At 46.0% G+C, this 27,035-nt stretch overlaps 1 protein-coding gene across 3 annotated transcripts in view; it reads left to right on the top strand.

Annotated features, from left to right (window-relative positions):
* The window catches only part of LOC309559451 (class I histocompatibility antigen, F10 alpha chain-like), a 751,751-nt gene that overhangs the window by 25,301 nt on the left and 699,415 nt on the right, over positions 1-27,035 (top strand). The window lies entirely within an intron of this gene.

Here is a 27,035-nt window from a genome sequence, read left to right on the forward strand (position 1 = left end):
TAAAAGTGTGTTTAAAAACCTTAAAATGCTACCTTAAAACATGCCTACAATGCATTTTAATAGGGTTTTTCTATTTCGCGGAATTTCACTTTTCGCGGCTGGGTCCGGAACGTAACCCCCGCAATGGAGGGGGGTTTACTATATATATATATATATATATATATATATATATACACACATATACTGTGACAGGACGTCAAGTAAATGTGACAGGAAGTCAGCTAAATCTGTGAGTGTTGTCACAGATTGGAGATATAATTCACCAATTACTATAGGGTGTCGGCTGCAGAAGCCAGCAGAAGTGTCTAAAGACGTTGAACAGACTTCAGCTGTTCAGAATGAGGAAGTTAAGGCCTCTATAATTTTGTCCAAAGGGGACAGGAGAGCAGTCAGATGTATGCCTCCTGACGCTGTGTGGGCATGGGAGAGGAATATACCTCCTGGAGCGATGTGCGCCTGAGGAGGATAAAAAAGGCTGAAGACTTCTCAAGGTGAGAAAATGAACTATTTCTATGTGGAAGAAATAAATGAACTGTTTGCTATATGAAGAGACAAGCAAAGGGACATGTTCAATGTGAAGAGGAAAAGGGACATGTTCCATGGACATTTGTTGTGTGAAGAGATAAAACATGGACTATTGAGAGTCTGCTGTATGATCAGCCAAGTCTGCCCAACAGTAGGTTGGGGACAGACTTCATTAGATAGGTTCCTGTGTGTGAGAAGGTAGCCGCCCACAATGGCAAGGATTTATTTTGTGTTTTATTTTGATTTTGACATTTTTGAGGCTTGCACTTGTGTGAAGAAAAGTGCATGAATAAACCAAACTGTTGTTTGCAACCACTTCTCGGCTATCTCCCTGTGTAACGAACCCCCCCAAGGGGTCATCCACACCCGCCACCGAGCTAATCCCTCACATTTGGTGGAGGTATGCATTGGGCAGAAGCAGAAATCCCTGCAAAGAAGCAGAAATCCCTGCAAAGAAGTTCATCTGCTATATGAACTTTATCTGGTGCATAAGATTGCACGGTCTGTGTGTGCAGGGGAGGAGATCCTGCAAGAGAGAGGAAAACTACCTGATTTAAAGAGACCGTGGTCTCAAAATTTTTGCTGGACTTTGGAAATTTTTTTTTGTTAAGTGACTGAAGATGGGGCGCTCAAAACGCCTGAAAGAAGCAAGGATGGCTGAGATGTTAGACAGAGCTCTGTGGCTGGAGGGGTTGTTACCACCTGAACGAGCCCCACCCATGCCTGAACGGAGTCTGCTAAAGAGAAAGGTTGTTGTCCCTAGCAACACTGGCGCAAATGCGGATTTTCAGCGGAGCTTTTCAGCTCAACAACCGGCTCACCAAGAGAGCATGGCAGCTCACCAAGAGGACATGGCAGGCTGGAAACGGAGACGCCAGCAGCAAATGGAGGCCATCGGTTTGGAGGAAACTGAGTATGTATGCAGGGCTGAGCTGGATGCCTTGCAACGGAAAATGGAAGAAAAGGAACAAGCCCTGGAGTTGCTTAGGATGGAGAATAGAAACTTGCAGGCTCAGGTGTTAGTGGGAAGAATCCACTGCTCTTCTTTTTTCCGAGTTGCAAAAACGTAGAGAGACTATAATGGAGAAAGATACCATCCTCATGGAAAAGGAAATTGAAATTCAGACTTTGCAGAAGCAAAGTATGTGTGATATGTTGGAGTTGCGTAATCGGCTGGAAAAAAGTCTTCAGTCTTTGGAAGCTACAAAAATAGACCTGCAGGGGGTGCAGGAACAGAATGTCTCTCTGAAAACGACATTGTCTCTCAGCGACAAGGAGAAAAATGAGAGAGAGGCTAAATTACTGAGTACTGTGTATAAGCTCACTATTTTGAGCAATGTGGTAGATGAATTGCGTACGGACTGTGAAAGTTGGAAAGAGGAAGCCCAACGTGTCCAGCAGCAGTTAAAGGAGAAAGAAGCCTGTGTGGCAGAATTACATTCTCATTCCCAGAAGCTAGCCAGTGAGGTGAAGGCTCTTATGCAGGGAAAAGGAGATTCAGAACACAAGAGAAAAAAAGTAGAGGCACAGCTGCAGGAATCGCAAGTCAAGGTGTCAGAAGGTGACCGAGTGTGTGCTAAGCTGTCAGAGAAGGCAAACCGACTGCAGGTTAAGTTGGACAATGTTACAAATCAGTTTTCTCAAGCAGACAGCAAATCTAGAGAAATTGCCAAGGATTTCTCTATCTTGGAATCGCAGCTGCAAGACACGCAGGAACTCTTACAGGAAGAGAGGTGGCAAAGGCTGAGTTTTAGCACAAAGCTCAAACAAATGGAAAATGTGAAAAAGAAGTTTGATCAGATGCTTGGTGAGGAGAAGACTGTGTCTGCAAAATATGCAGAAGAACGCGACCGTGCAGAAGCGGAGGCGCGTGATAAAGAGAGCAAAGCCCTGTTCTTGGCTCGCTCCATGGAGGAGGCTCTAGAGCATGGGTTTCCAACCTTTTGGCTTCTCTGGGCCACATTGAGTGTAGAGAAATTTTCTCGGGCCGCATATAAAATATATACTATAGTTAGTTAAGGTATATAAGTAATTAAATGCCACCGCGCCCTTCCCGTGCCCCCCCACTAATTTAACACAACTAGAGGATGATCAAATGAAATGGAATCAGTATATGGAGGTTTACTTCTTCTAAGAGATATTAAAGGAACACTCTAACCACCATGACCACTTCAGTGATTTGAAGTGGTCATGGTGGTAGGAGTCAGAAGGAATCCACATGCTCATACCCCCCCCTCCCCTCCGAGGCAGCCTCTGCCTACCGTTAATTGGAAGCCGCTGTGGCCATGCCCCCGACCCGACTTCCTTCCTGCCCAGCAAAAAAAAAATTGTCAGGGGGCAGTGGGCCGCATTGCCTGGGGTTCCGGGCCGCATGTGGCCCCTGGACCGCAGGTTGGACATGCCTGCTCTAGAGTCTAAGGCTGAACTAGAAAGAGTTAACAAACAGCTGTGTACAGAAATGGAAGATTTGGTCAGCTCCAAGGATGATGTTGTGAAAACCGTTCAGGAGCTAGAAAAGTCTAAGCGAGCCTTAGAACAGCAAGTAGAAGAGATGAAGACTCAGTTGGAAGAACTTGAAGAGGAATTACAGGCGACAAAGGATCCTTCCCAAAGACGGGATAGTGTGCCTGATGCAGTTTTTAAAAGGAACAGTGTCTTGGGGTCTGTCCTGAATGAGCATCAGAAATTTGATGACATGTTGCTTGAATCACCCCTCTGGAATAAACAGTTCCTTCAAAAACTTCAAGCACTGGAAAATGTATCATTAGAACTTCAGCAAACAAAGGAGCTGGGTAAGAAATGTGATGATTTCTCAGTTCAGGCTGAAAGTCTAGTGGAGAAGTCAAGTGATGTAAAGTTTGGAGAAAACAAACATCACCTAGTGGAGAGAACTAAGCAGTGGCGGTTCTACATTAAATTGCTCCCGGGCGAGATTCCCTCCCGGCGCCCCCCCCCAAAAAAACAACATGACAAAACTTCATAAACTGCAGAAATTATACCCCCTGTTGCGTTTAGTGGGCATTACTGATGAATGGGGCCTTGCTGCAACCATGTGCACTGCATGCAGTTGCAGCACAATGGTGGTGCATATAGGGAGAAAAAACAACAGTGAAAAGGTGACATTGCCTCCATACTGTCTGTAAATGTCTCTGAAAAGCAATCTGAGAATGGATTGCTTTTCAGTGGAGCAGCATTCTCTTTCTTAATGATCTAATGGCTTCAGTTCTTTCCGATTCAGTGACTCTGGCTCTGCATCAAGCATGCAAATCAGCTGCATGCTTTTTCCAGGTCAGGGACTCAGAAAGAAAAAAAAAGAGAAGACAATAGATCAAAAATACTGCCAGACTAATAGCCGGTCAGAGATGGCAGCCTTGGAGCTTCTAATAAGCTTGCTATTGGGTTCTCTCATTTCTAGTTATGTGCCTGCTGATAAAGCATATTATTCCCACAAGAACATGTACCTCACAGAAAAATGACAGCTTCCAATGCCTGCACAAGTATCCCTATAAATCTCAATATATACACTGAAATGCCTAAATAACCATCTAGATAGGTCACTGGACATGTGCTGAGCCACACAGGAACAGAGATGAATAAGAGCTGTTCTCTTGAAATATAATGCTCTTCAGTCTTTGCCTTGTTATCTTACTGACTGTGCACTGGGAGCTCCAGAAAGTAATTGCACTTGTATCTGAATAATCTTCTGTGAAGTATTTTTACTGGGGACAAAGCCAGTTATTGACAGAGGCAACAAGATTGGATTGCAAGCGGTTAAAAAGATTTGTGACAGCTTTATCCATTGTTTCCCTCTCTTGGACTACATTCTATCTTCTCCTTATGGCTAGCTTTCACTAACTTAACAGAGGACATGGCATGAGAACAGGTTGATTCATTTGCAAAACAGTACTGACAGTCTGACTCACTCTGCTCTCTCCCCCACTGTCGGCGGGCACTGCACACTGTCACTGACTCACTGTTGAGGAGGAAGTCCGTAGCTGAAGGCTGTCTGCTGAGTCTGAGCGCGCGCTGTTCAAAGTCATTGCGAGGGCGGAGCTGCGGGCAGGGCTATTGGACAGGCACAGAGGCCAGCCCCCACCACAGTTCGCCCAATCGCAGGGCGCCCGCCGGCCATCCTGAGCATGAAGAGGATTGTGACAGCTGCACTCAGCGCAGGGAGACAAGCTATAAGGTCAGACAGCCCCTCCTGCCTCTCCCACTGCGCGAGACAAGTCCCGGCCATGGCACAGGCTAGCACAGATGATTTTTCTTTTTACTCCACCAGGTTCGTGTGCTGAGTGCCGCCCCCCCATGTGATGCCGCCCCGGGCGGCTGCCCCATCCGCCCGTGCCTAAAACCGCCACTGGAACTAAGACTGTTGATGAAAAGAGTTCAGCAGATATGCAATTCAACCAAATCACGGAAATACTAAAGGAGCTACAAGGGAAAAGTAGTGCAGTAGCAGAAAGTGCATTGAAGAAACCTGTAATAGACTGTGTTGTTGCCTTTGACCCATATGTTGGTGGAAGGAAAGTTGATGATGTTCTGGTTGGCTACTTCTGTGAAGAGTTTGGCAAGAAATATAAACTGGATATCAAATCAAATAGTAGGCCTTTACTGCGACTCGCTCAGGAGGGCGAAAAGCTTAAGAAGTTGATGAGTGCAAATGCTTCAGATCTGCCTCTAAGTGTGAAATGTTTGGTGAGTGATATTGATGTCTCTGGAAAAAGGAACAGGGGTCACTTTGAAGAAATGTGTGACAGCCTGTTGTTGCAAATGGAAAATCCTCTGCACAGCATCTTAGAGCAAGCCAAGTTCAAGAAGAAAGATCATTCCCTTTTACAACAAAGAGTCAATGATTGTGTACAGCTGTATGGAGAGGCAATTCAAGTCACACAGAGGGATGTCAAGAGTCACTGTCCAAATTAGGAGAATTCTTAAGAATACATGCAGACTTTCTAGGGGTCCTTCAAACCTTAAAAGAAACAGTAGTGGGGACAGTCAGCATGGGCCAAGACAAAACAGGTCCACTAAAAAAAGTACAGATATTACTTGGAACAAAGCTAAGTGAAGCAGAGGTTCTCAAAGTTTTGTGGAAATCATTTATTGATTGCAGAGAAAGGCGGCTCAAGACTGGTGAAGACATTAAGACTAGCACAATTGAGTTGCCTATGGATCACGGTCCTCCATGGCGGATAGGACAGACGGTTATGCAGGACAAGCTGTCTGACATTTATGAGAAATCTGTCAATGAAGATGACAGAATAGTTTCATCCTGAAGCTTGAAGATACAGAGAAATGGCTATATGAAGATGGAGAGGATCAGCCAAAACAAGTGTATATAGACAAGCTAAAGGACTTAAAGAAAGAGCCACCCCTACAAGCATTTCAACAAAGGTTAGCAGTTGTTAATGAACTGGGGAGGGAAATAAATTCATATCAGCATAAAAGACAGTGGCTGATGGAAAAAGCAAAGCAGGTTGCTAAGAAGGAAGTATCTCTGGCAGCTGAAGCAGGCAAAGAATCGAGAGCCAAGCATAGACTGAACATTACTTGGGAAGATACTAGGAGGCTTATCAGTGAGTGTCAAGAGCAGTGCCAGACACATGCGTGCCTGGAAAACTGTGTCCCAACCCCAGGGTTGAGACAAGGGGGGGGGGTTTGTGACAGGACGTCAAGTAAATGTGACAGGAAGTCAGGTATATCTGTTAGTGTTGTCACAGATTGGAGATACAAATCACCAATTACTATAGGGCGTCGGCTGCAAAGCCAGCAGAAGTGTCTAAAGTCGTTGAACAGACTTCAGCTGTTCAGAATGAGGAAGTTAAGGCCTCTATAATTTGTCCAAAGGAAGTCGATTGATCGCTGTCTCCTGAAGCTGTGTGAGCTGGGGACAGAGAGCAGTCAGATGTATGCCTCCTGACGCTGTGTGGGCATGGGATAGGAATAAACCTCCTGGAGCGATGTGCGCCTGAGGAGGATAAAAAAGGCTGAAGACTTCTCAAGGTGAGAAAATGAACTATTTCTATGTGGAAGAAATAAATGAACGGTTTGCTATATGAAGAGACAAGTAAAGGGACATGTTCAATGTGAAGAGGAAAAGGGACATGTTCCATGGACATTTGTTGTGTGAAGAGATAAAACATGGACTATTGAGAGTCTGCTGTATGATCAGCCAAGTCTGCCCAACAGTAGGTTGGGGACAGACTTCATTAGATAGGTTCCTGTGTGTGAGAAGGTAGCCGCCCACAATGGCAAGGATTTATTTTGTGTTTTATTTTGATTTTGACATTTTTGAGGCTTGCACTTGTGTGAAGAAAAGTGCATGAATAAACCAAACTGTTGTTTGCAACCACTTCTCGGCTATCTCCCTGTGTAACGAACCCCCCCCAAGGGGTCATCCACACCCGCCACCGAGCTAATCTCTCACAAAATATATATATATACATACATATATATATATATATATATATATATATATATATATATATATATATATATACATATATATATATATATATATATATAAAATTGATTTTTAATACTAACATTTCATATTTGGTTTTTAATATTTATGTTTAGTATTTCGTTATATTTGGTATTTCTTAAATTCTTATTTTTATTATTTATTTGTTATTATTTAGTATACTTGGAACATAAGGAGCCGCTTTTAATGCATTCATTACAGGGCCGCACCTCCGTCCCGCCCCCTCTAAGTCAGCTCTACATGTGCCTCCGTACCGCCTCCTCTCAGCTCTCCTAATCCTCCCCACCCCGCCCCCTGTAACAACTCGATGACGCGGTGGCAACTCCGTCCCACCTAAGCCCCGCCTCCTCTCATTCAGCTGTTCTATATGTCTTATAATTTCACCGGACCTCGAAAATGTCTTGTGCACATGCGCACGGGGGCTCGCATCAGCTGTGTCCTGACGTAGTGTCACCGGAAGTGATGAGGGTCCGGAATTTTCATGGGTCCGATGAAATTCTAGAACACCGGCACTCACCCTTACTTCGGGTTGAGTGGGAGCTTCGGTTCACTTGCTTGTCAGCAGACTCAGCAAGTGAACTGAAGATTTGATTCATGAATCGGTTCATTTCAGTGAGTAGTTTGAAATGAACCGATTCTTTTAAAAGAATCAAACTTTCCATCACTAGTGTGAACCCAGGCTAAGCGTCTATCTGCATAGGAGATAGGCGTCCTTCCGGGTCCGCGGTTTTTCCCTGAGACTGGCCAGCAGCAGCCGAGAGATGACACTAGAGAACCAATCAGGGGACTCACTTCTGATCGAGGCAGCGGTGAAGCGCATAGTCACTGAAGGGCCGCATGATAACGCAGGATGGCGGTAACCGGTTTCCTTCAAGGAGCTGTTCACGCATGCTCCGAAACCGGTTACCGCCATCCCGCGTCATCACATTCATGCGGCCCTCCAGTGACTATGCGGTTCACCGCTGCCTCGATCAGAAGTGAGTGCCCTGATTGGTTCTCTAGTGTTATCTCTTGGCTGCTGCTGGCCGGTCTCAGGGAAAAACAGTGGACCCGGAAGGACGCCTACCTCCTATGCAGATAGACGCTTACTCCATGTAAAATGTGTCAATAAAATTATTAAGCATCTGCTCCACTGAGTGGCACCTTTCTGTCTTTTCTGCCTGTTCGTGGGACTGTGGCTTCGGCCTAACAAAGAGTAAGCGCCGCATTTGTGCATCTGTGCCATCCATACCAGTCCAGCTGCACTTCCATCATGACTGCCTGAACTGAAGCTTTCTCTTACGTCCTCCGACAGTCGCCGCCTCTTCATATTCGTCACATATGGGGTATTAGACTTTGCTCCGAAGGAGTAGCTAGGCAACAGAATATGTTAACAATAAAGCTTTAACATATCCCACCCTCAAGGGGTGGTCCCCTCAGTCAATACCCTCCTACTTCCTGCAACCATATCTCAGTTTTAATGTCTAGCTTGTCAGGAGTGGCTGGCTCTCTCTGTGCTGGGACTTTTTGTCCCAGACTCTTTCTTCTTTTTAATATTTTGTTTGAGTTTTCTCTCTACCTTTACTTAGCTGTTATTTTTGTCAGCATTAGTTAGTTCTTCGGACGAAGAGGATCATGCGGACTGGGTCTCGGGCTGATCCCCCTGGTCGCAGGTCGTGGGTCAGTAGCTTCCCAGTCTGCCATCGAGCGTTCAGCCAGGTAACGCTCCTGGCACAGTGAACGACCCATCCCTGTTCGATGCAGGGATGATTGGTGAGGTGGCTACCTCACCGGACGCTGTGCGGTTTCTTAACCTCCATTATGTGCGTCTTGAATTGCGACTCTCCCTGCCTCATGTGCAGCGGCTTGTTCGCCTGTGCTGGTTCCCCATGCCATGTGAGGTAAGTGTATTTATGTGGGGACCTGTCTGTCTGGGGGGGTCTCAGTCTGGGACTGTGTAACCTGCCTTTAATCACACTGCTTGTCTCCCTATCTCTCGGCTGCATGCTGTGGGCTGCAAGGGGGGGGGGGGGAGCTGTATGACACTGTGTGTGTCAGGCTGGGCAGTGTGAGAAGCTGTGTGCTGTGGGGCATGTTTTTTCTTGGCATGTTTGGGCATATACATCGATCGCTGCGGCGATCTAACATGTATCCTTATATTGGGATGTAATGTGTGTGTTTTTTATGCACTGTGGAGCGGCGTTTTCGGCGCCAAACGACGCCATTTTACCGGCGCCCGCTCCGGCCGCATGGTTTACATGCACGGCGGCCATTTTCTTGTAGCCTCCATAGGCTTACATAGAGCGCCCTGGCAGCATCACTTCCTCTCTCCTGGAACACCGATCGAGGCAGCAGCAGCAGCGGGGTCTCCTCAGGTTTTATCCTTCTGTTCTTGTTATCCATTGCCTGTACTCAGTTTGTATATTCCCTGTGGGGGTCTCATTGTGCCTGAGTGTGGTGCGGTGGGCTGCGCTTGCCGCGCTTGCTAAAAGGGGGCAGTTAACCCTTGGTTGTCTGGCATTACAGGGGCAATGGATTCTCAGGAGGGCAAGTTTCCTACAGTATTGGTGGAAAGCCAGGGGACCGCTGTTTCCCCCCCAGGGGGGGATTTAGCCACTATTGTGGCTGGCCTTGCTGCCCAGGTGCAAATGCTGGTGGCTGCTCAATCTACTAAACGGCCCAGAGTTGCTCTGTCCTCTGATTCTGAGGGTGAAGGTGATGGGGCTGTTCTGGCAGGGACCCCCCTATCGGGGTCCCGCTCCTCTCTTGATCTAGTGGGGTCTGAGGTAGAGGCTGAAGTTGAGGGGGTTGATAATTCTCCCCCTGGCTCGCCTGAAGAGCTTGCAATCATGGATGAGTTGATTGCTTCCATTAAGCAGACGCTACGTTTGCAGGACGAAGTGTGTCCCCCCGCTGCTTTGGCGGCTTATGGGACGCAGAGAAAACGCAGGACGCCGCAGGTTTTTCCCTGCAATGCTGATTTTCAGCGCGCTGTTAAGGATCAATGGCGCGATCTGCGCAAGCCTTTTGCGGTACCAAGTAAATTCAAGCTGCGTTATCCTTTCTCGCCTGCCACTGATGAACGGTGGTGTGTGCCTCCGCCAGTGGATCATGCAATTGCGGTTTTGAACAAAGCCACTGCGATTCCTGCAGAGGGTTCCCCTGTTTTCCGTGATGCCACGGATAGGAGACTGGAGTCTCTTGCCCGTCATACTTATTCTGTTACGGGCTCTATGCTTAAGGCTCTGTTTGCTTCTCTCATGGCGGCCCAGGCGATCGCAAGTTGGACGCAGATGCTTAGGCGCGTCCTAGTGGCCGATTCGGCCTCACCGGCGACCCTGGATATGGTGGATCAGATCCACCAGGGTGTCATGTATCTGTGTGATGCGGACCTGGACCTGATTCCGTTGGCTGCACGTGTGCACAGCGTGGCGGTGTTGTCTCGCCGCCTGGTTTGGTTGAAATGTTGGTCGGTGGACCAATCTTCACGTAAGACCTTAGCCAATCTACCTTATGATGGGTCTCGCCTTTTTGGGGAGTCCCTGGATGTGTTGATTAAGGGGATCACCGGGGGTAAGAGCACTCTCTTGCCCCATTTCTCCAAGGCTAAGGGGGCTTCTGGGAAGAAGCATGCAAATTTTCGGCCCCCTCAGGGGTCCTTTCGTGCCTTTCGGCCGCACTACAAGGGCAAACCGTTCAAAGGCCAAGGCTCTCAGAAGAAGCCCTGGTCTGGGAAACAGAAGTCCGGCCAATCCGGACCTGCTGCCCATAACAGTTCGGCCTGAAGGGGCGCCCTCACCCAGTTTTGGGGTGGGGGGACGCTTGCTCGGTTTTCTTCAGCCCTGGTTGGCCCGTGTGCGGGACAGATGGGTTCTGGAAATCGTTCGATCTGGTTACAAGATCGAGTTTCTCTCTCGGCCGGAGAGCAGATTTTTTCCCTCAAATCTTCAACTGTCTCCAGAGCGCCTGCGGGATCTGCACCTGGCGGTGCGGGACCTGAGGGCTCAGGGAGTGGTGGTTCCGGTGCCTCATCGGGACAGATTTCGGGGGTTTTATTCCAATCTGTTCACCGTGCCCAGGAAGGAGGGCAAGGTTCGTCCGATTCTGGACTTGAAGGCTCTGAACCGCTCTGTGCGGGTTCGCAAGTTCCGCATGGAATCCCTGCGCTCGGTGGTGGCTGCCCTGGTTCCGGGGGAATTCATGGCCTCCATCGATTTGAAGGATGCGTACCTTCACATCCCCATATTCGAGGGTCATCAGAGATACCTTCGATTTGCCATTGCGGAGGATCACTACCAGTTCGTGGCGTTGCCCTTTGGTCTCGCCTCGGCTCCGCGGGTCTTCACCAAGGTGCTTGCACCGGTTCTGGCATTATTGAGGGCCCAGGGCATTTCTGTCCTGGGGTATCTGGACGACATTCTGGTTCGGTCTGTGACCAGACAGGGTCTGGAGAAGGACCTGTCTGTCACAATGCAAACTCTGCAGGAGTTTGGTTGGACGATAAATGTTCCAAAGTCGACACTGAGTCCGTCGGTTCGTCTCCCCTATCTGGGAATGATACTGGACTCGGTGCAGGCGAAGGTCTTCCTGCCGGAAGACAAACTCAGGACTCTTCAGGAGGAAGTCAGGTCCCTCAGGGACGTTCCACACTCGTCTCTGCGGACGTGTATGAGATGTCTGGGATTGATGGTCTCGGCCTTCGAGGCGATTCCTTTCGCGCAGTTTCACACGCGGGGTCTCCAAGCGGAGATCCTGTCCAAGTGGGACGGGCGACCTCAATCTCTGGATCTTCAGATCTCGTTGAGTCATCGCACCAGGGAAAACCTTCTGTGGTGGCTCCAGTCCCCGTTGGTGTCCGGGGGCAAGTCGTTTCGTCCGATCTCGTGGACGATAATCACCACGGATGCCAGCCTGTCGGGCTGGGGTGGTGTTCTGGGCGTTCTGTCCGCCCAGGGGACCTGGTCGGAGGGGGAGTCTTCCCTCCCGATCAACATTCTGGAATTGCGTGCGATAAGGCTCTGTCTTCATCGCTGGACGGACCGGCTGCAGGGCTGCCCGGTTCGGGTGCAGACGGACAATGCCACGGCGGTGGCCTACATCAACCACCAAGGGGGCACCAGGAGTGCCCGAGCGGCTCGAGAAGTGGCCGACATTCTGTCTTGGGCCGAGACTCATGTCCCGGCGATAACGGCGGTTCACATTCCGGGAGTGGAGAACTGGCAGGCGGACTATCTGAGTCGCCAGACCCTGGATCAGGGGGAATGGTCTCTCCACCCGGCTGTCTTCCAGATGTTGTGCGCGAAGTGGGATCTTCCAGATGTGGACCTGTTCGCGTCTCGCCTCAACTACAAGGTGAAGAGGTTCGTGGCAAGGACGCGCGACCCTCGGGCAGACGCGTCGGACGCGTTAGTGGCCCCGTGGCATCAGTACAGGCTGATGTACGCGTTTCCACCGATTCAGTTGCTGTCCAGGTTCCTTCGCAGGTTACACTCGGAACGCAGCACAGTGATTCTTGTGGCACCGGACTGGCCTCGCCGGTCCTGGTACGCAGACCTCGTGAATCTGGCGGTCGACGCCCCTTGGCGTCTGCCTCTTCGAGACGATCTACTGTCTCAAGGACCGATTTACCATCCTGCTTTACAGTCGCTGGCTTTGACGGCCTGGCTGTTGAGACCGAGGTCCTGAAGGAGAAGGGTCTCTCTCCAGAGGTCGTTCATACTTTGATCAACGCGAGGAAGTCTTCCTCGGGGAAGGTTTATTACCGTACTTGGAAGGCCTATTTTGCCTGGTGTGAGTCCAGGGGGTTTTCACCCCGCACGTACTCGGTTTCCCGTGTGCTGTCTTTCCTTCAGACGGGTGTCGATCAGCGTTTGGCGCTGGCTACGTTAAAGGGTCAGGTGTCTGCGCTGGCCGTTCTGTTTCAACGTCCCGTGGCTTCCAACTCCTTGGTTGGCACTTTTATTCAGGGTGTGCGGCATCTGGTTCCTCCTAGGAGGGATCCTTTGCCCCCTTGGGACTTGAATCTCGTTCTATCTGTGTTACAACGTGCTCCTTTTGAACAGATCAGGGAGATCTCGTTGTCTATGTTGTCCAAAAAGGTCGCCTTTTTGGTGGCGATCACTTCGGCTCGCAGAGTGTCGGAACTGGCGGCTTTGTCCTGCAAGTCTCCGTACCTGGTTGTTCATTTGGATAAGGTGGTCTTGCGACCTAATCCTTCTTTTCTGCCGAAACGAGTTTCGGAATTCCATCTTAACGAGGATATTGTTTTGCCTTCATTGTGCACGAAGCCTAAACATCCAAAGGAGGTGAGATTGCACTCTCTGGATGTTGTTCGGGCGATAAGGGTTTACCTTAAATCGACTGAGTCTTTTCGTAGGACGGACTCCTTGTTTGTTCTTCCAGAGGGTCCTCGGAAGGGCATGGCGGCTTCGGCCTCTACCATCGCCAAATGGATCAGGCAGACCATTGAACAGGCCTATGCCTTGCAGGGGAAGGTTCCCCCTGTGCCTGTGAAGGCGCACTCTACTAGATCTCTGAGTACGTCTTGGGCCTGCCGTCATGGGGCTTCTGTAGCCCAGGTGTGTAAGGCGGCGACTTGGTCGACCGTGCACACTTTCACAAAATTCTACAAAGTAGATGTTCAGGCATCGGCGGATGCTTCCTTTGGCCGCAAGGTTCTTAGTGCGGCTGTTCCATAGGGTCCCTTGTTGGGGACTCCTGGCTGTTGGGATAGTTTTTTTGTATCCCCTGGTTTTTTTGTCTTTTCCTGGGTTGTTGCTCCTGTTGAGCACTTATTTTTGCTGTTGCCCAGCTGGTTTCCTTCCTTTGGTAAGGTTCCTTTCTTTGATGTGGAGACTGCGTTGCCTTTCGGCGCGGATGCGTTTCCCACCCCTCATGTTTGCACTGCTTGGGGACGTCCCCATATGTGACGAATATGAAGAGGCGGCGACTGTCGGAGGACGTAAGAGAAAACGGAATTTTTGTAAAATCTTACCTGTAAAATTCCTTTCTCTGAGTCCTCCGACAGTCGCCGCCCCCGCCCCTCTTTTGGGGTTTGAATGTATACTCTACTGCTATTCCACTAAAACTGAGATATGGTTGCAGGAAGTAGGAGGGTATTGACTGAGGGGACCACCCCTTGAGGGTGGGATATGTTAAAGCTTTATTGTTAACATATTCTGTTGCCTAGCTACTCCTTCGGAGCAAAGTCTAATACCCCATATGTGACGAATATGAAGAGGCGGCGACTGTCGGAGGACTCAGAGAAAGGAATTTTACAGGTAAGATTTTACAAAAATTCCGTTTTATCCCCAAGCAGGAGCGCCCATTAATCTTCTTTCTCCAGTATATTGGTCAAATTACAATAGTTAACTTTATGGGGGTAACACAGTTTCAGGTAAAGTTAGTGTGTTCACAGTGTAGTAATGCCAGGGAAATGCAGCTTTAACCACTTGCCGACTGCCTAACGACGATTTACGTCGGCAGTCAGCCCCTCACAGGCAAAGTGACGTAAGTCTACGTCGCTAGCCTGTGAGCCTCTAGGGAGCGAGCGCGCGCCGCCGGAGGCGCGCTCCCGCTCGCTCACGGACCCCCCCCGCGCGTGTGAGCGGCGGACCCGATGTCCGCCGGGCACTCGCAATTGTCCGTTACAGCGGGAGAAAGGCAGGCGGCTAATGTAAACAAAGCCACCTATCATTCTTCCCTGTGTAATGCCTCGTACACACGCAATGATTATTGGCCGACCGATCGGCCGTCTTTTGTCCAGTGTTGTTGTGTTGGTTGAAATGTGCTCTAGACTGCACACAAATTTTCTTGGCCAACAAAAATCAACTTCAGAAGTGATGTCATGTGATGGTTTACTTTCCGTGTGTTTTTTCTTCTCTGAGCATGCCCAGTCTTGCTCATCAGATTTTTGTCTGCCGAAATCTGTACTGACTTCACGAAAATCGGCCGTTATGTTGACGGCCAACAAAAAATTTATATCCTGCACACCAGATTTTTTTCGGCCGAAAAGTCGGAGTCGGTTGTCGAAAGCATCATACTAACAAGCCGAAAATCGGCCGATCGGACGTTGGCCGAAAATTCCCGGCCAATAATCGATGCGTGTGTACAAGGCATTAGAATGGAGATCATACGGTTCTGCTATGTAGGACCGTTGACCACTGTTCTTACACCTCAAGCCTCATCCAATCACAGTTAGAAGCACGCCCCTAGGGACACACTTAACCCCTCCTTCTCAAATAAAGTTAACTCCTTCCCTGCCTGTGTCATTTTTACAGTAACAGTGCATATGTATAGCACTGATTACTGTACTAATGTCACTGGTAACCCCAAAAGTGTCAAAAATGTCAGTCAAGGGTCCGATCTGTCCGCCGCAATGTCGCAGTCCCACAAAAAAAATCGCAGATCGCCGTCATTACTCGTTAAAAAAAAAAACAACAAAAATGACAAAAATATTTCCCTTTTTTTTTTTTTTTTTTTTTTTTTTTTTTTACCAAACATATGTAGCATAAAACAAATTGGCCTAAAATGTTAAAAAATTTAGATTTTTACATTTTTTTTACATTTTTTGGGGGGGAATTTCATATAAAAATATTTGAAAAATATTGTTATTATTGCAAAATTGACGCTCTTTTTTTGTTTATAGCGCATGATCAAAAAATCGCACAGGTGATCAAATCCCACCAAAAGAAAGCTCTGTTTGTGGGAAAAAAAGGACGTCAAATTCGTTTAGGTACAGCGTCGCACGACGCCCAATTGTCTGTTAAAGTAACGCAGTGCCGAATCGCTAAATAGGCCCTGGTCAGGAAGGGGGTAAAATCTTCCGGGGCTTAAGTGGTTAAAAATGTATGGCTTCATGATGAAAAGTATGAGAGGTGGCTGGAGAAAGATCAGCACCCAGGACGTGCTAAGTGTACAGTGTGTGTCGTAAAACGTTTGACATTTCGAACATGGGAGAGGCAGCGCTGTCTAGCCACGCTAAAGGTGCAAAGCACTAGTCTGCAGCTGCGTGCTCGACAGCTTCCAATCCGATCGCTGGCTTTTTCACTCGTGCGCCTGAAGTGACACCGGCTCCCAGCTGCAGCAGCGGTGCTTCCGTCTCATTCACTGTAAAACAGGGGACCATTTTGAGTCACGCTGTATCCAGAAACGAAATCCTAACTGCAGAGGTACTGTACACTACAAAGCTTGTCATTTATTTTAGTAAAAATATGCTGGGCGTGACATGGATTTTCTTCTTATTTAACATGAATACATAGACATTTCATGAAACATTAGGTCATGAATATTTATGTGAAGTCATGGAAAAGTCATGGAATTTTATTGGTAAAAATGTGTATGAACCCTGCCATCCGTGCCACCCATTAGTGCCACCTATTAGTGCCCTTCAGTGCCGCCCATCAGTGCCACCCATCAGTTCAGCCTTTCAGTTCCACCTCATCAGCGCATATCAATGAAGGAAAAAAATTACCGGTTTGCAAAATTTTATAACAAACTATAAAAATGTTGTTGTTTTTTTTTTTTTGTTCAGCAAAAAAAATAAAAAACCCAGTAGTTAGTAAGTACCACCAAAAGAAAGCTCTATTTGTTTGATAAAAATGTAATTTGGGTACAGTGTTGCTTGACTGCGCAATTGTCATTCAAAGTGTGACAGCGCTGAAAGCTGAGAATTGGCCTGAGCAGGAAGGGGGTTTAAGTGCCCAGTAGGCAAATGGTTAATGCTAATGTGAATGAGCCCTGAGGCTAAAATGGGAAATTATCTATTTTTTAGGTGGACACAATTGGACTCTCCATTCTTCTCTGTGGAGCTGTGGATGTAAACGGACTTGTGTTTACACCCTCCTATATCCGATCCAGTACACTATAAAATGGAAAGGGATCCCCTTCTGTCTAGTGGATCAGATCTGAGGGCAGTCAGTTGGTTAACACCTGGCCGCCCAAAGAGCAGGGTGGGCTATGTGTATGTCCACTCTGCATAAACAGAGATAAAACGGGTTAGTGTTGGCGCTCCAGGTATTTAGACAGGATGGGGCAAAATGAAAAAACATATAAATGAATGACCATTAGTCCATTAACAAAGGTCCATAGATAAAGGATGAATAAACTCCAAGTGGCCTGATGGGTGGTATGCAGCAAGGGCAAGCTCTTCGATAGAGTGAAGTCAACTCTGTAGGTTAGGGTAAAAAAGAAAACAAGAAGAGCGCCTTTAAGTGCAGTAGTTTTTAATGGACAAGGTGAACAATAGCACACTCATAGATAAAAGAAAAGGCTCATCAGGATGGGGCAAAGCCCGATGGTAGACGTGGCGCAGTGTGGCCAAGATCCAGGGTAACGAGGCAGAGATAACAGCGGGAGACGAGGAGGGTGCCGGCACTGCATCTTCCGGGTAGGCTTCGTGTGGAACCAGCTTGAACCGCAGCGTCAAGCTGGTTCCACATGAAGCCTACCCGGAAGATGCAGAGTCCCGGCACCCTCCTTGTCTCCCGCTGTTATCTCTACCTGGTTACCCTGGATCTTGGCCACACCCCGCCACGTCTACCATTGGGCTTTGCCCCATCCTGATGAGTTTTTTCTTTTAGCTATGGGAGTGCGCTTATTATTCACCTTCTTGTCCATTAAAACTACTAGTCTATCCTATGTGAAAGTGGCTTTAATATGATCTATAAATAGACCAAAACGTTTAGGTTGTGTATGTTTGCTGATACTTTGTTGATTTCATGTTGCAGATATGACTGTGCCTCACCTTGAGACTCCTGGTCTGAACTTCTTGGAGTGTGTTGGATTCCATCTGACAATTTATATATGTGTTAGACATTGGAGGAGTACAATGCCCATCCTCATCCTGTGTATTCTTGGAGTATCAGGGGTGTATTGTGGTAAGTAGAGGTCAATATGTACTATATTAAATTATGTAAGTTGGGTGTATTTCTTCCAAGTGTTGTATAGAATGTTAGAAATCAATGTTTAGTGATAAAGGTAGAAGTATTGTGGAAGTGACAACCATGTCCTGTCTGTGTGAAGATGACAATACGGCTCTGAATGAAGATAAAGGGAAGGTGTATGGCACTGCCAAAATATACTGATAGTTCCGTATGTCCAACAAAGGTGCTAAATGTGTATTCAATGTGTGTCTCCACTGTGAATTCTAAATTAATAAAGTGTCAAGTGCATCATGTGTGTGTCAAACAAATGATATAGTAAGTGCAACAATATAAACAATCCAATCCTGTGAAGGGTTTACAGTGGTGCTAAAACCGTGAAGAAATATATAGAGACATAAAAAGTATAAAAATGGGTAAAGAATAGGATGTGAATAAAATGTATAAAAAATGTGGGTGAAATCTGCCCAAGAAATGAGGAAAAATTGATGAAACTCAATAAAATCAGTTGGGTCCACTTAAATGAACTGTGACCTTATAACTATACAATAAATAGCATCATATATGACATAGAGTAAAAAATAGGTATACAAATCTTATAAACCACTCTAAAATATGGCAGCAATAGTCCAGGTGTTGGTAAGTCCGTAATAGCTGAAAAAAAACTAAAAAAGGAGGGTGGTCCCACAATAGAAAAACCCTTCCTAAAATAGGGGAACAGAAAAGTGACTTGAGTGCAGGTGCTCTAACAGGGAATATTTTGGAGGTGCTCAGATGTCAGTGGCAATTCAGTGCTCCCCGCACCCCTTGGACCGCACTCACCAGAGCTGTTCACCCCTGCAGGGACGTAGAGGACGAAACGTACGTAGAGCGTCATCACGCCACATCCGCCCAAGTGGAACGCACATCCGCCCCGTGGAACGCACAGCGTCCCGGAAGTGCGCAACTATTGCTTTTGTATGCCGATTAACCTTTTTTCCTTGTGTGTACCCATTTTTTAATCTAATAAAGTAATTTAAAAGCGGTACTACTCTATATGAGCTTTCTTCCCCCCATATACACCGGTGTGCCTGTGGACCCCAATGCCAAGGACCCTGGTACGCAAGACTTGAGCAGAACAGTGGACCACACAAACACACTAGGATTATATACCTAAGGCCTGATACCCCTGCAGGGGTGAACAGCTCTGGTGAGTGCGGTCCAAGGGGTGCGGGGAGCACTGAATTGCCACTGACATCTGAGCACCTCCAAAATATTCGCCGTTAGAGCACCTGCACTCAAGTCACTTTTCTGTTCCCCTATTTTAGGAAGGGTTTTTCCATTGTGGGACCACCCTCCTTTTTTAGTTTTTTTTTCAGCTATTACGGACTTAACAACACCTGGACTATTGCTGCCATATTTTAGAGTGGTTTATAAGATTTGTATACCTATTTTTTACTCTATTTTTTACTCAGTTCTATGTCATATATGATGCTATTTATTGTATAGCTATAAGGTCACAGTTCATTTAAGTGGACCCAACTGATTTTATTGAGTTTCATCAATTTTTCCTCATTTCTTGGGCAGATTTCACCCACATTTTTTTATACATTTTATTCACATCCTATTCTTTACCCATTTTTATACTTTTTATGTCTCTATATATTTCTTCACGGTTTTAGCACCACTGTAAACCCTTCACAGGATTGGATCGTTTATATTGTTGCACTTACTATATCATTTGTTTGACACACACATGATGCACTTGACACTTTATTAATTTAGAATTCACAGTGGAGACACACATTGAATACACATTTAGCACCTTTGTTGGACATACGGAACTATCAGTATATTTTGGCAGCGCCATACACCTTCCCTTTATCTTCATTCTTTACTATATTCTTAGGAATATAGTGCACAGGTGGGCTGCAGCCAGTATTAAATACTTTATTAGAAGCTTAGAATTATCCTAAGCGTGGATTCTTCATATTTCAATACGGCTCTGAAGGCTCTCTATTGAGCTTGTGTACGGAGCTGATAGTGGAGAGAAATGTTGGCATCCTTACAATCAGCCATTTCTTCTTTATATCTGATCTTGGCTGACACATTGGGGGGGATTTACTAAACCTGGAGAGTGCAACATCTGGTGCAGCTCTGCAAAGAAACCAATCAGCTTCCATTTTTTTTTGGCAAAGCTTAATTGAACAAATTAGAAGCTAGCTACCATGCACAGCAGCACCAGATTCTGAGTGCTCCAGTGTTAGTAAATCAACCCCACTAGAATCATTTTCACTTGATGTCAAGTAAACTGTTAATATGTAAGATGGCGTTAAAGTGGAATTTCTGCCAAAACATTTATCTAGTTTAGATACAGCAGTGAAGAATTGAAATCCCTACCATGCTTCTACTGTTGTCCCTATCCTCTCTGAGGAGATATCTCACTTTCTGTTACAAGGAATACACCATAGTGTGGGGATACTCCACCTTTAAAGTCCTAGTCCCCATTCACACTAGCGCGACTTGTCAGGCGACTTGGTCACCTGACAAGTCGCGGTGGGTCGCCTGCCATTGATTAGCACAGGACCCATTCTAATAGGAACGACACAAGTCGCTCCGACTTAGAAAAAGGGTCCTGTACTACTTTGGGGCGACCTGGAGGCGACCTGCATTGACTTCAATTATATAAAGTCCGTGCACCGCGACTTCACAGGTCGCCCCAGCAAGTCGGGTCGCCCCTGTGTGAACGGGGTCTTAGGCTACGTTCACATCTTGGCGTTGCTATTTACAGGCGTTTTTATGGGCGTTTTTTCAGGCGTTTTACAGACATTTTACAGGCGTTTTTACAGGCGTTTTTGTGCATGCGTTTTTAGGTTAACTGGTGACCAATGGAAAAAAATAAAAACGCCTGTAATCTGCCCAAAAAGAAGCTCATGTACTTTTTTGAGCGTTAGGCGTTTTGCTTAAAACGTCAAAACGCTCAGATGTGAACAGGGGCCATTGAAATGAATAGGATTTGTCTTGTTGGGTGTTTTTTGAGCTGATCCTAGAGCAGAAAAACTCCCCAAAAATGACCCAAAACGCCTACATGTGAACGTAGCCTTAGTGCAGCCAAAAAAAACCCAGAACAATCAGCACAAGGGACATAACTTAAGTCAGTAGGATGTGTTCTTTGTGCTGATGCCTCTTTTAGGTGAAATTCTCCTATGTCCATGCCCTCCAACCCTAGCGGGATGGTCCTTTTCAATCATGTGCCCATCCTCCATTCATCAATCACATTTAATTTGTAGAGGATGTAAAACTGCTTCTATGAATGTAAGAGCTGGGCACAAAGGGTGGGCATATTTGGATTTTCTTGATGAGGGTCTGCGACAACCCTTTATCTCTAATAATCCCAGCTGCACCGGAATATTATGCCAGCATGGGTGGAGGGGGCAAGGACAGAGGAGGATTTCACCTAAAAGAAGAAAGAAGAGACCCGACGAGCCGCGGTTGGGGGGCGTCTCAGCCGCATCGGTTGTCATTACAAGACAGCCGACTGTCGGCTATGGACACCGGTACCGGGGTGATGCCTCTAGCTGCAGGCATCACTCTGGTACAAGCACTTTCCGAAATATCAGCAATATCGGTAACTTCAGGGGCAGATTCCGATATATCGGGGAAAGTGCATATCAGCCCCAAATATATCGGTGTTGCCAATAATTGGTCAATCCCTACAGAAAATGCATGCTTTTGCTATGCATTTCAAAAGCATGCAGAAGCACCCTCCAAACACTTATCGCGCTCACTGGGCTTTTTAGGCTGCATTTGCATCTGCACGTTTCTGAATGCACAGCAACCCGCACAGAAAATGTGCGCTTTGTTGTGCATTTTGAAAAAACACAGCAATGCGTGTCCTGCTTGCATTACTATTCAGCCTGCATTTTCATTTGCAAATTTCCAAGTGACATGGAAAACGCACATTTTGCCATTTGTTTCGAAAACTCACTGGAACGCATTTACGTCGCTTGCATTACCGTTTGTTCACATCTTCATGTTTCCAAAAGCATGCCAACCTGCAGGAAAACTCAAGCTTTGCTGTGTGTTTAGAAAACACGCGTCAACACGCTTCACACATGCCTTACCATTTGTTCACAACTGCGAAATTCTGAATGCACAGCAACCCACAAGACAACTCACACTTTGCCATGCTTTTCAAAAATGTGCAAAATGTTCGTCACGTTTGCTTTACCATTTAGCCTGCATTCTCATCTGTGCGTTTCCAAACATGCAGCAACCTGCACAGAAAACAAATGCTTTGAAGAAAGTTTTGGATACACACATCAGGCTTGTCTTGCCAGTATGGCGACGCAAGCGTGATGCGTATTTTCAGCGCATTTTTAAAATTTGCAGCAAAGCAGGTGTTTTCTGTGAGGGTTGCCATTCATTCAGAAAAATGCAGATGTAAATGCAGCCTAATTGTTAATGACACCCCAATCACAGTTAGCAGACGTGTATTTTTATAAAAGGGGGGGGTGCCCACGCGCTGTCACTCTCGGCAATCAGAACTTGTGAAGAAAAGCTGCAGACACCAGAGGTTGACAAATTCCTAATGTCAAATAAGATAAATTGTTTAAGGAAAAAGTAGTGTTGCGCTATTCTAGATAGATGGTGACAGAGCCTAGGTCTGAGTCTACAGAATGCGAAAATTCAGTTCGCTACAATAGGTATATCAGGCAAAAGAGTAATTTCTGTTGAGTATCAAATTACAATTAATCAAATGTGTACAATTATCTTGATTAGAGGAAAAAATTCTGGTTCATACCAAAATGCAAATGGAAATTAAATTAAAATTATAATTTTAAAATTATCAAATATGCACGGTTGTCTTGATTGAAGGGGAAGGTTTAATGTGAGTGTTAAAAATAGTGAAATACCAAATTAATACATTGATAAAATCACTGAATGGTCAATTAAGAATAATAAATTAAAGCTTCTAGTAGTATTTAAGAGAGGAAGTGCATATAAAACCAGTATATTGGCTAGAGCAGGACTTCCCAAACTTTTTTGGGCCGAGACCCACTTCTGAATACAGTTATTTTTCGGGACCCTCTTGCTTGTAATCGAATATTGTAAAGCGCTACAGAATTTGCTGGCGCTATATAAATGCAAATAATAATAATGCATATTTTAAAGGGAGGGGGATGTTAAATTAAAAATATCATATTACTACTTTCTAATTTATTATTGAATACACTTGTCAGGTGTTCTAAGTGAGGGGTCAGATACCTGTGGCATATAAGAGGAGTTGTAAGTAATTAGCACCATCATAGACAGTATAAGGCAGGCAGAGGACAGAAATCAACCACCCCAGGACAGTGATCAGAAGGCTATATGGCACTCACCCTCCTTTCTCTCCCAGCGGTCCACAGTGAAGGTGAAGCCCCTGTTTGCCCTCTCCAGGACCCAGCACACCTCACCCAGAGTCTCCATGATGAGGAGCTCTGTGCTGGTCTTGGTGTCCTGGCTCTTCTCCTTCAGATCCCCTACTGGGGTCACAGAAGCTGCCATAAACTCCTGACACTGCTGGACCACCTGATCCTCCTATGACACCGAGGCTGACGTCTCTGCCCGCTATAGCGGAGAGAATCCCGCCGCCAGTCTAGCCACCACCGCTGCCGCCAGCAGGACGAGGAGCTGGCTCTGCACCCCATGAACATATCCTATATAACAGCTCACATACGTACTCACTGATGCAAGTATCCTCCTTGCCGGAAATGCAGACCAGCCTCCGTAAACTGCGTGGACGGGGTCTTGAATCCATCGCAAACTGACTGCTCTGACTCTCTGTAATTTGCACGGGCTTGCACAGCACAATTTAAGCAGGCCCACGCTCAGTGATTTCCGGTTCAGCGCGACCCACTCAAACGCAGCTCCCGACCCACCGGTGGGTCCTGACCCACAGTTTGGGAACTCCTGGGCTAGAGTAAGCAGAAATAAATCAAAAACTGTGAAAATACAGTAAATGTTCTAAAAATTAAAACAAAGGTAGGACATCAATATAGAAAATATAGACACAGGAATGTGAGCCAGCAGGCTCCACGTAGCACAAATGTTTAATTACATGATGTGGTTTTCAGTGTTTAAAGCAGTGTATGGATAGAATAAGTGGATAGTCCAGTACTGCAGCCTACAGTGAATAATTTCCAATGGGGAACTTCCCTCAGTGACCGATGGTAAGTTGTTGCAAGAGGCAAATCTCAGGTAGATATGGCTGTACTAAATTCTTATGCCCCGTACACACGTGCAGATTATCTGCAGACTTTTGTCTGCAGACTTACCTTTTCTATGTAGTGCAAGGGCCTGCCGGATTGCATACAAATTGAAAGTGTTTAGGTTTGACCTCATATTATATGGTTTTGGTAAGTCTGCAGACAAAAGTCTTCAGATAATCTGCACGTGTGTACGGGGCATTACCTTACAGCTGTAAGGTAACAGCATAAAAGCCGGTTCCAGGGCAGGTCTGTGAGCAGGGATCTTCCTGTATGTGCCGCGATCTTGCACGGCAAAACTCTCTGGGAATGCTGTATCCTTCCTGGGCTCTGACACTAGTGGATGGTCCAGGTAAGGCACTTGTAGGCAGGTGTATAGGAGAGAGAAGGCTCCGATAGTATAAAAGTTTAAAATCTTTATTGAGCAAAAAAAAACGCTAAAACTTACATTTAAAAAGGCTTAGATCAGCATTTAAGGCAGGGATGGCCAGCTAGTCCTCCGGTAACAATTCCGGTGTGGTCAGCTACCCTACGCGTATCGTCACTGTCACGTGACTTCTTCAGGGGATACGCGTAGGGTAGCTGACCACACGGTTAGCTACACCGGCTTTTATGCTGTTACCTTACAGCTGTAAGGTAAGAATTTAGTACAGCCATATCTACCTGAGATTTGCCTCTTGCAACAACTTACCATCGGTCACTGAGGAAAGTTCCCCATTGGAAATTAATTGCTGTAGGCTGCAGTACTGGACTATCTGCTTATTCTATCCATAGACTGCTTTAAACACAGAAAACCACATCATGTAATTGAACATTTGTGCTATGTGGAGCCTGCTGGCTCACATTCCTGTGTCTATATTTTCTAAAATGACGTCCTACCCTTGTTTTAATTTTTAGAACATTTACTGTATTTTCACAATTTTTGATTTATTTCTGCTTACTCTAGCCAATATACTGGTTTTATATGCACTTCCTTTCTTAAATACTACTAGAAGCTTTCATTTATTATTCTTAGTTGACCATTCAGTGATTTTATCAATGTATTAATTTGGCATTTCACTATTTTTAACACTCACGTTATACCTTCAATCAATCAAGACAACCGTGCACTTTGATAATTTTATAATTCTAATTTTAATTTAATTTCCATTTGCGTTTTGGTACGAACCAGAATTTTTTCCTCTAATCAAGATAATTGTACACATTTGATTAATTGTAATTTGATACTCAACAGAAATTACTCTTTTGCCTGATATACCTATTGTAGCGAACTGAATTTTCACATTCTGTAGACTCAGACCTAGGCTCTGTCACCATCTATCTAGAATAGCGCAACACTACTTTTTCCTTTAAAGAGGTTGTAAACTCATTAAATATTTATTTTTTTTCCAACCTGAAAGAGAAACACATAATATGCATCGCATACTAGCTCATTATGAAATACTTACCTTAGAACGAGCCCCCGCCGTGCAGCCCGCTTACCTGTACCTGAACATGAACATGTCGCCCGTCTTCCGGGATCGCGGCATCCGGCCATCTGATTGGCCAGAGCCGCGATTTCGTCACTCCCACGCATGCGCGCGGGAGCCGACGGTCACGGCGCGGTGCTCTGAAGGAACGGCACCAGCGGCCATTCCTTCAGAGTGCATTCGCCAGTGACGTCACTGGCTGCATGCAAGCTAAATATCTCCTAAACGGTGCAAGGAGATATTTACAGTACCTATAGGTAAGTCTTATCATAGGCTTACCTATTGGTAAAAGTTGCAGAGGAGGGTTTACTTCCTCTTTAAAGACGTGTATTTTTGCCTCACGACAAAACATGCTACAAACGCACACTGAAAAAATGTGGCAATCCACAATTGAGCTACTTTGGGGCATTTGTTGCTCATAGGGCAGCCCATTCATGTGAATGGGCTTTCCTATGTGCAACGCATATTTGCGCTTGAAAAAACACCAGTGTTTCTGCTATGTTCAGGTGTGAATAGAATGTGGGAGGAATTTCTTAGTACACTACACTGACTGCACTAAACTGACTGAACACACGTTCCACTATCTACCCTGCCTAATCTCCACTAACACCCTACACAGGGCTGCCGTGTAAGCAGCCCTATATAGTGTTTGGCCAATCATGGCTCTCACAGTACATTGTGATGTGATTGGCCAAAGCATACAAGTCAGGTGCATGCTTTGGCCAATCATCAGCAATCAATGCACTGCGAGATCGCAGTGCATTATGGAGCGCTTGTCAGCAGGCAAACTTCCCGCCGAGCACCTCGTTTGTTCATGTGTTCATGTACACCCTTACGTTCGACTCGAACATCAAGCCCATCACTACTAGGGAGCTATGTATAGATGTGCAGGCTAGGCTAGGGAAGCATTTTAGGTGTTTTTAAATGTGAGTTTTTGATACAATGAAATAAAAATGGTGTATTGTAAAATTATTGGATACATTGATCTAATGAATAGATGTAACTTTTATAACCATAGGTTATTTGAATTAGATTGCATTTAGGAATATCTCTAGTGGAGGGGCTGCATTTTCTAATGGTTTTCATAAACTGTATCCTTCACTGGAAACACCTGAATTTGTCATTGGAGGGATGTGCTCAAACCTTTAGCCCAGGGGTAGGCAACCTTGGCTCTCCAGCTGTGCTGAAACTACAAATCCCATCATGCCTCTGCATTGGGGAGGCATGCCTGTGGCTGTCAGTGTCTTGCAGTGCCTTATGGGAGTTGCAGTTCTACAACAGCTGGAAAGCCAAGGTTGCCTACCCCTAACAGTTAGGTCAGCTGTTCAAAACCATTTGACCATGTATATGTGTGTGTGTGTGTGTGTGTGTGTGTATGTGTGTGTGTATATATGTGTGTATATATATATATATATATATATATATATATATATATATACTGTGTGTATGTATGTATGTTTGTATATAT

Source organism: Pelophylax lessonae, assembly GCF_965119305.1.
Source record: "Pelophylax lessonae genome assembly, chromosome: 7".
NCBI lineage: Eukaryota > Metazoa > Chordata > Amphibia > Anura > Ranidae > Pelophylax > Pelophylax lessonae.